General features: G+C 35.7%; 1 protein-coding gene across 1 annotated transcript in view; it reads right to left on the bottom strand.

The window, feature by feature from the left end:
• Positions 1-12,324, bottom strand: part of bckdhb (branched chain keto acid dehydrogenase E1 subunit beta) — a 122,083-nt gene that overhangs the window by 26,259 nt on the left and 83,500 nt on the right. The gene's annotated exons all lie outside the window — the stretch shown is intronic.

The following is a 12,324-nucleotide window of genomic DNA, read 5'->3' as shown; positions in this document are numbered from 1 at the left end:
CAAAATACACAAAATGATTATGGAAATCACAAAGATAAGAACTCTTTGAATTTTAGGGTGTGAGAATGTATATATCAACCTAATCAACAATGTAGCAAGCTACACACTTATTAAAATGCCATTCTTTGCATCAGTGAATTCTATTCTAGTTTTAGCTGAAGAGTAGGTAAAAAAAATCATACAGGTGAAGCACATTAACATCTGACACTGAACACTTAGAGATGCAACTGAAGATCATGAGAAAGATAACAGTCATCAAGAAGGGGCATGTTTTGTTCTGCTTTAAGAACTTCTGTCATCTTATCCTGTGCCCCTGGGGCTGGTCTTTCTACTTGTTGGGTCATTTAAAGATTTATAAGGGAACCCCCAGAGGCACAGGATCTTTAAGAATGGGAAGTGTCATTGTTAGACAATAAACCTGTAGTAAAGATCTTTACCTGAACATCATGAAGTATGAAGTATGGCATATGAAAAAATAGTCTGTTAAGACGTGACAAAAAAAATATATGCTAAAGTACTGTATGTGGCCCTGAGACCATTTCATAAATGAATTTAACTTAATGAATAATTAATGAAAATTAAATGAATGAATGAGTACATTCCGATATAAGACTAAATAAAAGCAGCGATATTTTACAAAACACATTATCAAATATCACTTCATTCTGCAATGCTACTTTAAACACTAGCACTTCCAGATATGTTGTTCTGAGTATTCTCATTGAACCACACAAGTTCAGTACTTTATTCGTTAATAACCACATACAATAAGTTTAAAAGTATTTATAAAGTTGTAAGCTTGAAAAGTTGTAAACAAATGTATATTTTTATAGTCTGACCAGAAACACATTGACAAAAAACTCCATTTGTTTATTTTTAAAAAATCTTAACGCCCATACTTGACAAAGCATCTGTATTAAAAAAATACCATGTACAGAGAATATTCTAGTTATTGCATTATCAGTTTTAATTTGGAATACCCAGTTGGTTGATCAAGATGTACTTCAAACAGTGGAATATTTTTTTCCCCATAGATCAATTAAAAAAACATCCCCTTTAACACTTAACTTCAGTTGTCTCTCAGAGAATAGTTTCTTTCCAATCTTGATTATATACAATGGGCTACACTGATGTAAGAGAGGTAGAGACATTATATTGCCATTTGTTGTAGCACACACAGCAAGGTTTACTGTTAGGTAAGGCCATTATTTTAGAACACGTAGAGCACAAGCACCCTGTGACCAAAAAAAAATGTTTATGTTTTCAACCTGCAAGAAGGTTGCACAGAACTGACATAAGACACGTGTTGCATGTAAGGCATGGCATTTGTATTGCATTAAAGCGCAAGGGCATGATAATTAATTTCAGTATTATCTTACAGAGCAAAAGGTCAAATATAACACTAAACAATGACGTAGACTGATATTTGCTTGGCAATGACATTAAAGTGCGGATTAGTTCCATTTCTTTTTAATCTTCCTAAATAAATGGAAAAATTTAATCTTCCTCCCTACATGTTCACTTTTGAGCCACACCACATGGTAATCACTCTGCTTTAAAACTCCAAACACTTAATGAAGTTGGTACGACCACCTAAACATTCAAACCGGATGTATGAGTCAAGCCACAATAATTTCTTATTTATCCGAAGATCAGGCAATGAAATGAATAGCAATAAAATATATCAGTGTTGGCTACATCTCCAAAGTTCCCCCAAAATTATATTTAGTGAAAACACTGCAATATTTTCAGGTGTCACATTGGGCTATTTCATTTGTTCCTTAAAAAAATACACACACACACACACACAAAGCAAATATGGTAGCAAATGACTTAGAAGTGTGTCCAGAGAGGAAGTATTGTTGTGACTGTGCGTCTGAAATTTAGATACACATGGTAATTAAGGAATACAACCATTTCCCTTTGGATTTACTGTAACCCTACATTTCTGTATGAAGAGACTCCACCCGTGTTAAACCACTGCCTGAAGTATGAGACCAGACTTCAGCTGGGAGTCGACTGCTTGTTGGGTGCATTGTTTGCAGTCATGCTGAAATCAGCAGTTTTTATGGACATAAGAAGAAAGCCAAATGAGCTTCTTCAGAAATAAATTGCATAGTAGACGCTCACTATATGATTCCATAACTTGCAAACATTTGCATTTTTATAAAGGGATTAAAATGCATAACCTGTAATTCGGATAACTTCCTTCTAAACTACAGATTAGAAACGGGGGAAAAAAAGGCTTTCGTTTTAAATGTGCAACGTAAATTTATAGTATTTGAGACAGACATGATCTAAAATCATTCTTTGGCTGTGCCAGAGTTAACTCTCACGTTTAACAACTTAGCTTTCAATAACTTAACATTTTCTACGCTGAAGTCATGCTTAGCGTTAAAAACATAAATAGGTTTTGCATGAAATGCTACTAAACATGTGTTAAGACAACTTGTTTTAGAATGTTGTCCTTACAGAACACAAAGGATTCATGATCACATTCCTATTAACATAAGGAACAATTATGAAAAAACAAATACAAAGAATATGAGAAAAGAACAGAACAGATACTGTAAAAACGAGTTCGAGTAAATAATGAACCAATGCAAAAACAAAGAGGTGAACAGGTATGTTATATATGTGCCAATCTCGGGTAAATGCATTACTTAAGCTAATGAAACAAAGCAGGTAATCAACATGCACAGTTTTAAAAAGAATATCTGAATTTGCATCTTAGCTGTAGCCCTAAATACTCTATAGCAGTGGCTGAAACTGGACATCAAACATCTCAACCTCCAGCCCTATAAAACTGACTGCTTATCTAATAATCTCTCAGCTATTGATTACAAGAAAACACATTTCACAACAAGTCATTCTTTTGCAAATTTTGGCAAAGAATGCTTACTGAAGTCGTTCATTTACAACTCGGCCTCTTCATAAATGCCATTTTTTCTGTTACTGTAGGTGGTTTCATTAGTGGACAAAAACTGAAAATGTGGGCTAGCTGGGGAATATTAAAAGGGGTTATACGGTCCTCATAGAGCTTCATTTTTGCTCTTTTGGCTATGTACTAAACATATTATACACAATATACTGTATGTAGACCTTGTCCATGACAGACTTTCAAGTGGGATACTTCCAGATACTAACTGCGGTCATTTTTTTTCTACAAAATCCAACCAACTGTAGACCCACGTTACAGCTGATAAGAGTGGAAAAGTGAGAAATGGTTTCACTATTCCATTAAGGGGGAGGTGAAGATGGGATATAATGTGTAAACCCAGAATGGAATTTAACCTGGACACCAGGTTTATCACTCCTACAGGTTTGCGAGAACATTACTGGCCAAGCAGTCAGGCCCATGGTTTATTGTTTCATCTGAAGGACAGCCACAAGTCTCCAGACACCATAAGGAGATATTAGTTTGGAAAGTCTAGGTCAGAGGGAAAATGTCATACTGGTTTATCAACTACAAATCAACACTTTATAGTTCATTAAGTGCACTACAAATAACACGCATTTTAAGGTTAACTATGAGTTAAAATAAAAAATTTTACTCGCTAACATCTAATAACAATTTTGGCTTCTTTTTCATTCTTTTGATGTTAAAAGATCACTGAGAGACTTAATATATGATTTTCCGATACAAAAGACTCAGATGTACTGGGTTCATAAAGTACTAAAGCAGTATTTACAACAGATATTCTTACAACAGGTATTATGCACGTTATAAACCAACATGTGGTAAAGCTCATGCCTTACTTGGGTTCTAAGGTTTTAGCATTCTCTTCATCTGAAGTAAATCTCTCAGGCCTGGCGGTGATGTACTGTTCTTAATAAAGAAGACGACAGCCCATGACTACGCTTTAAATAAAACACTACATTACATCATGTCAGACAAAACAAAAGGGAATTCCAAACTATGAAACATGCAAAGAAAAAAACAGAAATGACATAAAAAGGCTTGTGAGCCCATATTTCTGAATGAATGAATGCAGAAAATTGGAATTTCTTTGGCACAGATTATTTGAGTATTGTGCATACTGTGCATAACATGAAGCAATATAATTGATGTTGAAATCTTTTTCAGTAAACTAAAAACAGATTTAGAAATAATGGAAATAATTCCTGTGATGCGGATGGAATGGTGCAAGGCAATACATATTTTATATAATTAATTAAAATGAAATGGTATTTCAAAGTTGACTAATTTAATAAAATACATTTTTTTAAATAATATACCAAATCATAATCCTGAATGGTGGACCATTCTGAGACATTTAACACGAATTTGTAGCTGAAATCCCTATTGCACTATTTCAATTAGTACAAGACCGTAATTCCAAATGACAATGTAACCATTCCGCAAAGTTCATGTGTAACTCTGATTAAAGTGTTATTTTAATACCAGAAGTGGTTAAAATATAAATGATTATATAACAGGAAATGCCAGTTCTAGAATAAAAATACTATTTTAGGTGTACTAAAATTTGGTACCTCTGACTAGTAGTATATTGTTTAAAAATTTTTTCCTGCTTTAGTTTTCCAGTTTAAATAATAACGAATAATTTGACATGTAAAGGATATTCTTCATGTCCTCTTGGGTGAACCCCATTTTTAGATGTAAAATTCAGTTTAGAAGCACCAATAGGGGTTCAGAAAGATCATAAGGAATCACATTACTTAAACGTCACTAATAAAGAATTCAGAAATCTAACTTCGATTGCCTTCTAGTAGCCAGTTATATCATTTCAAATCCCAAAGGGTCTACAAAACTCTCATCTTACTGCTGCTTCTATCTGACACCAAGTTTCTGAAATCAAGAAGATGATATTGGTACAGGGCGGCATGAGGGCAGAGCGGCTAGCATTGCCCTGGGTTCAATTCTGGCCCTGGGGTGCTTTTTGTGGGCGAGTCTGTATGTTCTCCCCATGATCATGTGAGTTTCCTCTCTTAGACAAATACTGGAAGGTCAATTTTCTGGGAAAATTGGCCATGGTGTTGAGTGTGTGTGTCTACTCTGCGATGGGCTGGCATCCCACCCACTGTGTACCCTGCCTTGCGCGTGTAGCTTGCTGGGATAGGCTCGGGCAACCTCATGACCCTGAATTAGATGAAGCAGTTAGAAAATGAATGGATGGATATTGATATGATGCATACAGCTCATTTGGGTTTTGGGTTTTGTTAGTGTGCAATTCTTGCATCGGTTCCAGGAGTTTTTGTGCTTTATCTATGAAACCACCTTAAAGACTTTCAAGAGAATTAAGAAAAGATAAGAAACACTTAACTTTCTCAAAACATGTTTCATTCAGTATGGCAGTCTCAGATAATAATTTGTGTCCTGAAATAACAAATTTCCTTGAATGAGACCTTTATAACATTCAGGTTGAGAAGTTTATTGAACTTAGTATCTGTTCTTCACACCAGGCATCACTAAAACCCTCTTTTATCACCGGGTTTCACCAAAGGGCTGACATTGAAGCAGATCATGTTTATTAGTTGGTCAAACAGTAGCCTTTAACTTTTACATAAATATAATTTATTACAAAATAAATGTGAGTAGCATGATTATATACCTATATTCTGTTGTGATTTTCACTGTGAAGTCTATTCATTTATGATTTGTAAAACACTTTCAGTTTTAAAGAAGTCAATGAGATTATCATGTGCTGAAATCAATTTCATATTACAATGACTAAATAAGCACAATTACAATCTCCAAAACAGTGTGCACAATGGGCTCTTACAGTTCACTTAAGGTTCACAAGAAGCTAAACATGATGGACAATATGTTTCACATTTATTTGACATTTTTCTTTTTTTGTTTACTGCAGAGAGTAAGAGAACTCTCCAACTTATTTTTTTGTTTGTTTTGCATGCAATTAACAAATTTGAAGCGAATCAGTTCCAGGAGAATTAGGGATATGGAAACCATTTCCAATTAGAATTAACACAGCTTCTCAGACAAAACTATACACAAAAGTTAGGCAGATATTTTTGACATAGGTAAACAAGAAAAAAAAACCTTGGATCTAAAACTATCTCCGTTGTCTCAGTTAGTTTAATGCATTTTTTCACCAATCTCCATCACTCACTGCATCCTCCATAACCTTTTTTGATTTATATATAGGACAATACAAGTGTCTGAATGATATCACCAACCTGTTATTACAGCTTTCTTTTCAGCTCATCTGCATTCCAACTTGGTTAAAACTAAATAACAGCTTAAGAAATTGTAATATGTAGTTGAATGGTAAGGACATTCTTTTAAAAAATTCACTTCCATAGAATCCAACATTTTTCATTTTTAGAGAAAGAGATTGACAGTAATTAGGTGGTTCATTCTAATTGTGGTATATAATGTTTAACCCTACGCCTTCTGGGACCTGTCAACAGAGAAAAGACAACTATCTTAAAGACAGCAGATAAAACCTAAACCGTAATGATGTTTTAGCAGTAAAAGTTAAAGCTTTTATAATTTAAATACCTTAGAATCAAATCTTATTGAATATTTTCAGCTTACAATCATCCCAGTCTCACCACACAAGAAAATCATCTTAAATGAATCACAAATGGGTTAAAAGGGAAAAAAGACAGCCTTAGCAATGCACTGTCTTGGCAACATGGTTACACAGGTCAGAGTGCAAAGAATAATCAATCTTTTGTGGAAAGAATTTCATTTTTGGAGTAATTAGCCTTTGTATTACTGATACTATAAGATGTACTTTGACATAAAGACATACTGTAAGTACATAAGAGATTAAGTACTTGACCTTTGGGGAAACACAGGAAGGTATTTTTAAAATAAAGATGGATATTTTACAGATCTTAAAATATATACTGTAGCCCAATTGTGTAAATTCAATAGACTTCAGATTTATTGAAGCCTCCAAGGAACTGTAACTAAACGTAGATTAATGATCAAATTGAAAAACTAAAGATTTGTCTGATGTTCAATATTGCATGCAAACATAGCACCCTTCAGGATATACAGTACTATACTCCAAATTATATACCTACACCTGTATCATGAAATGTATGATGATATGTGATTAAATTCATTTCCTGATCATCTGTATTTTGGGAACCCTACTTTGGCTATTATAACCTTAAGTAGATATTTACTGTAAACTTTTAATAGGTTTTGAAATCATGATGTGTATTTGACCACTCCTTCATGCATTACCTTTCCAGCTTATTCAGGCTGCTTGACCTGCACTTCAGATCAAAGCATACATGTTCTACTAGAGGACTGTGCTAACCAATCAAGAATACAGTTTTTTTAAGCTAATTATATAATTTGTCTTTGGCATTTGTACTTTTATCCAATTGTACAACCAACGATCAAACTTGAGTTTCATGATAGAAAGCAACAGGTTTTGGCTAAGACACGTAGATAAACTTTATACTATGCCTGTTCCTCTGGTCTAACTAGGACACCAGGACCAGAGGGAGCAAAATAACCCTAAAGCAAAAACACAAACATTTCTGTTCCTCATAGAAGGGATTACTTCATTTTTCAACATTTACTTTACCTTTCTGTGCCAATCACGCTCCTAGGAAGACTATTCAACAGATCAGTTTGGGTTTGATCTAACCACATCATGTGGTCTCAATGGACTTGAGAGTCAATTAGTTGCTGTGTGGAAAATGCTCATGTTCCTTTTCTTTTTATGCTGCCATGGAGCTCAGCCATAAACCACAGATTCAACTGCAAAATGTTGAGGCATTGGGCGTTATTCATAGAAAATAGATGATAAATCCATACTGCTTGGTTAAATCCGTGCTAGCCTTTTCATTTTATTAATAAAACCACCATTAGGATAAAAAATAATTTTAATGTAATATTGAAAATCACCAGCAAGTTTCAAGCAGCCTATATACTGTAAGTAAATGTTTCCAAGTCTGGCCCTTTAACCGTGTGGTACTGGCTTGAGAAATGTAAAAGAATATTGGAGGTAGGCAAAGAAAGTGGAGTTTCCTCACTCAAGATCTTATTATTTCAACCTGTGGAAAAGGCACAAACAGAGCTAAGATAGTAGACATTGGCCAAGTGATCATGATTTAAAAAAGGGGATGGGGAAATAGGTTCTAATATCAAGGTTCTATGATTGTCCTTGTTCCAAGAAGGAACACGGAACATATCTAAACTTCTGCTCTGGTAAAATTAATATGTAAACAAAGCCACACCATTGTGTCATGATAGTTTCATAGCACAGAAACAAAGGTTCTTTTCAGTTACACAAGTGTAACTGACAACTGGAATTTTTCCCTTTACACTGGAGAAACATGGAACCAAGGCTGAGGCCAGACCAACACTGGTTTGATAACCTTCCCAAGTCCTGTACAGTCCATAATCTACTGGCTTTTCCAGTTTCCCCTTCAGTCTTAAGAAGCTGTCTGGGGCTCCTTCAGCCTCAATCGCTGGCTGACATGGCTCTGTCCCTCTTAATGGTGCAGTTTAACCCTTTGCTGTAAGTCTTATCTAATTATACCCCATAAGTGAGCACTATCAGCAACCCACTTGTGTGCTAATTCTAAAACTAACCTGAGACTAGACAACCTTTCCTGTGTGCTAAGCTTATTTCTAGATAAACTTGAGGAATATCAGCTGCACCTGATTCCTCTTACAACCTCCTTCTAATACCCTTGTCTTCTGTCTGAAGTGTCATTAAGGTGCCCTCTAGTGGTTTAAACTGACACTCCTAGGTCCAGCTGCTCAGTTAATCCCACCTTGCATCTGGATACCTTTTTATTGGAAGACTATCAATTGTTGCCTTTGGATAAGAGTTATCCTCCCAAATGACTGTTTGAGCAAACAGTAAATCACACTACTACTAATCATCTTTCTTTTATATAATACCTTAAAAAGCAATATCAAAGCACAATACAATATAAAAAGAACATTACTCACATTCAGACAAACTCAAGAGCCAAGATAATAAAGCACATACAGAAGACAAAACAATTGCAAAACAGCCCTTCTCATAAATGTGTCTGAGCTGCTGAGTTCTTTCGGGTTCCAGAGATGTTGGCCATAACAACAAAAGGCCCCATTTTGCAAATACACCTAATTACCAGGAATACATACTAAACCACAATCAGTTGAGTAAACATCATGTGGAAGTGGATAAGAGGATAATATTGAGTTCATAATGGGGAACCAAGCCATGTAGAGCTTAAGTAGAGGACAGGAAATCAGTGCAAAGACACCAAGACATGGGTGATATGATCACTTATGCAAGACCTAGTTTAGATTTTAGCTGCCTAAGATTTTCATCTACCAGTATCTACCAGTACTGCCAGTATAGAATGCAGCTTGGCAATACTGCTAAAATGGCTAAACATAGTCTTTACGATATTCTGTGCATCAGTTTACAACAGTAAAGCTAGATTCAAAGATCACTCCCAAATACTTCATTCTGGATGGAATCACTAAACTGTTAATTGACAAGGTTACCACACTAAATTTAAGTAACTCAAGGGAGGAACCCCAAAACATAATGCCAGTCTTATCATAATTAAAATACTAACTTTTTGAACCATGAAAGTTTTTTTTATCAAAAATGCAGTCAGGGTGCACTGTTTAGTTCCACTTCAAAAGGAAAAACCTATAAGAGAAAATGTCAGTGCTCAGCAAGGTAAGATTTAAAGGGCAATATCAGAGATGCCAAACAAACTATCTGTCTGGGTAAGTAGAATGTCATGATATAGAGTATCAAATGCGGCACCAAGATCTAAGAGAATATAGAAATTGTACCTGGATCAGCTGCTAGAAGGTAATCATCAGAATGTTTAATAAGCAATTTGGTCTAAAGCCAGACTGAAAGGATTTGAAAAGTTTATTTACAGTGAAGTGACTGAGCTGGATATGTATCGAACATTATTCAGATTCTGGAGTGATTTATTGTGCTACGCAGCAAGGGGTAATGAAGAAAGAAACAGGAAAGACATAAGATGAATGGAACGATATCCAACACACAGGCAGTGGGCTTCATATGTACAGTACTACCAATTCAGTCATTTAGGAAGTGAAGCAACTGTGTGAAAATAGAGGAGAAGCAGCAAAGTCAGGCGTACATAGAGGCACTACGCAGAGGTGGGAATGCTGGGCTAGATGTTACCAAGGTTAGTTGTGAAAAATTCTAGAGAGGTTTTCCATAAGTGAGGCAGGTATTGCACAAGGATAGGAAGGTTTTACCAGCAGAACAATGTGTAAAAGTGTTCTCTACGATTGTTTTGATTATTCTCAATGATATGGGGAAAAAACAGCTGGATCAAGCACTTGCCACAGCAACCCAATTTACCTACAGTGATGTAAAAAAGAAATTATACGATTTTACATATTACAATTAGATTTAGATTTTGCAATCTAAACTCATGTGACACACACACAGATTTTACTGTGTCTATTTATGAAACAAAAAATCAGCCAACACTCAGAAGCCTTGTGCAAAAAAGTAAGTGCACCCTTATTGCTTCCATATCATTTAAGAAGACAATTAGAATCAGGTGCTGCTAAACAAGTGCACATAATTAGCTGATCATCAGGATGTTCTTCCACCCTTATATAACATCAGAAACCTTGTCAGTTTGGACTGGGGCATTCAGGGTTGTGGTAACATATCATGCCTGGGTCAAAAGAAATCTGTGATGGTCTCAGAGAAAGAATCATTGTAGTTTATCAGTCTGGGAAGGGCTATAAAACCATTTATTTCTTCTCTTTTCAGCATGGAATAAACCTATTGGGCTTGTGCAGCCTACGCATGCTGACGCAGCTACCCACATGAACTATTACCAAACAATATGTCCATCAATTCCACAGTGAGAACAATAATTTTCAAATGGAGAAAGTTCAAGACAGTTGCCAATGTACCGTACCAGGGAGTGGATGTCCCAGCAAACTCACCCCAAGATCAGACCATATGATGCTCCTAGAGATCATAGAGAACCCCAAAGTTACATCCAGGGATCTATAGGCCTCTGTCAATATGGTAAACGTTAGTTTGTGATTCTACCATTAGGAAAAGACTGAACAAACATGGCTATTGTGCAAGGGCAGCCAGGTTTGCAAAACAGCACCTGAATGAACCTCAAGACTTCTGGAACAATGTCCTCTGGACAAATGAGTGGAGTTGTTTTTAAAATAAAGTAAAACATGTTTGGCGAAAACCAAGCACTATGTATCAGGACAAGAATTTCATACCAGCCATCCAGCATTGTGGTGGAGAAGTGATGTCTGGGGCCTGCTTTACAGCTACAGGACCTGGACATGGCATTATCATTGAGATCACCATGAATTCCTCTCTATACCTGCGCATTCATGAGGGAAATGCGAGACCATCTGTCCAACAGCTAAAGCTTAAGAGAAAGTTGATCATGTAACAGGACAATGATCCAAAACACACATTTCAGTAAAATTGATGACTGAATGGCAGAAAAAGAAAAGAATCAGGGTTTTGGAATGGCCAAGTCGAAGTCCAAATCTCAACCTCTCTGAGATGCTGTGGCAGGACATAAAGAGAGCTGTGCATTAACAAATGCCCTCAATTATCACTGAGCTGAAACAATTTTGTTAGGAGGAGTGGGCCAGAATTCCTCCCAGGTGATGTGAGAGACTGATGAACTCTTACAGGAAACATTTAATTGAAGTTATTGCTGCTACTGGGGGTTCTACACATTACAGTATCAGAGGGTGCACTTACATTTTCACACATGGGTACTGAATGTTGAGGCTACTGTCAGAAGAGGTTACATTTATTGGTGAAGACTAAATGAAGGTCAGATATGTCATAATATGTAAAACCACAGAATCGTAAGGGGGTGTACTTTCTTTTTCATATCTCTGTATATATACCCTTATCCGCTCACAACTAGGCATTACTTTCATGATGAGAATGTACACTCAGTCTGGTCCAATGTAAGAGAAACTGCCTTTATAGAATCCAAGTATTTTGTAGTTGAATTATTTTGCTTCATTGTGCAGCCTCCTCTCATATCCAGTGGTAATCAAGTGACTTCTCAAAGTTTCTATCAACTTCCTGAGGTTTTGTAAAACTACCAGAGGACTAAAAAACATCAGATGATTAAATTTATAGCATTTGTTTTAATCATATTTAGAAGATATGAATACATCTGAACATTGTGAAACTAAAGTTGATATTTTAAATCATGTTTAAAGCCTAATAATGATCAGAATTTATTCTGTATGCATCACAGGTTTCACTTTTGAAGAGAGACAAAATAATCTAAATTACCCCAAAAATGTACTTTTTTATGTTTTCAATTCAGAACTTTATTTTTAATACATAATATTATTTCAAACTG

The sequence above is a fragment of the Lepisosteus oculatus genome, chromosome 2 (genome assembly GCF_040954835.1).
Source record: "Lepisosteus oculatus isolate fLepOcu1 chromosome 2, fLepOcu1.hap2, whole genome shotgun sequence".
In the NCBI taxonomy this organism is placed as follows: domain Eukaryota; kingdom Metazoa; phylum Chordata; class Actinopteri; order Semionotiformes; family Lepisosteidae; genus Lepisosteus; species Lepisosteus oculatus.
Note: the sequence above shows the minus strand (reverse complement) of the source record. Positions and strands in the feature narration are given on the sequence as shown.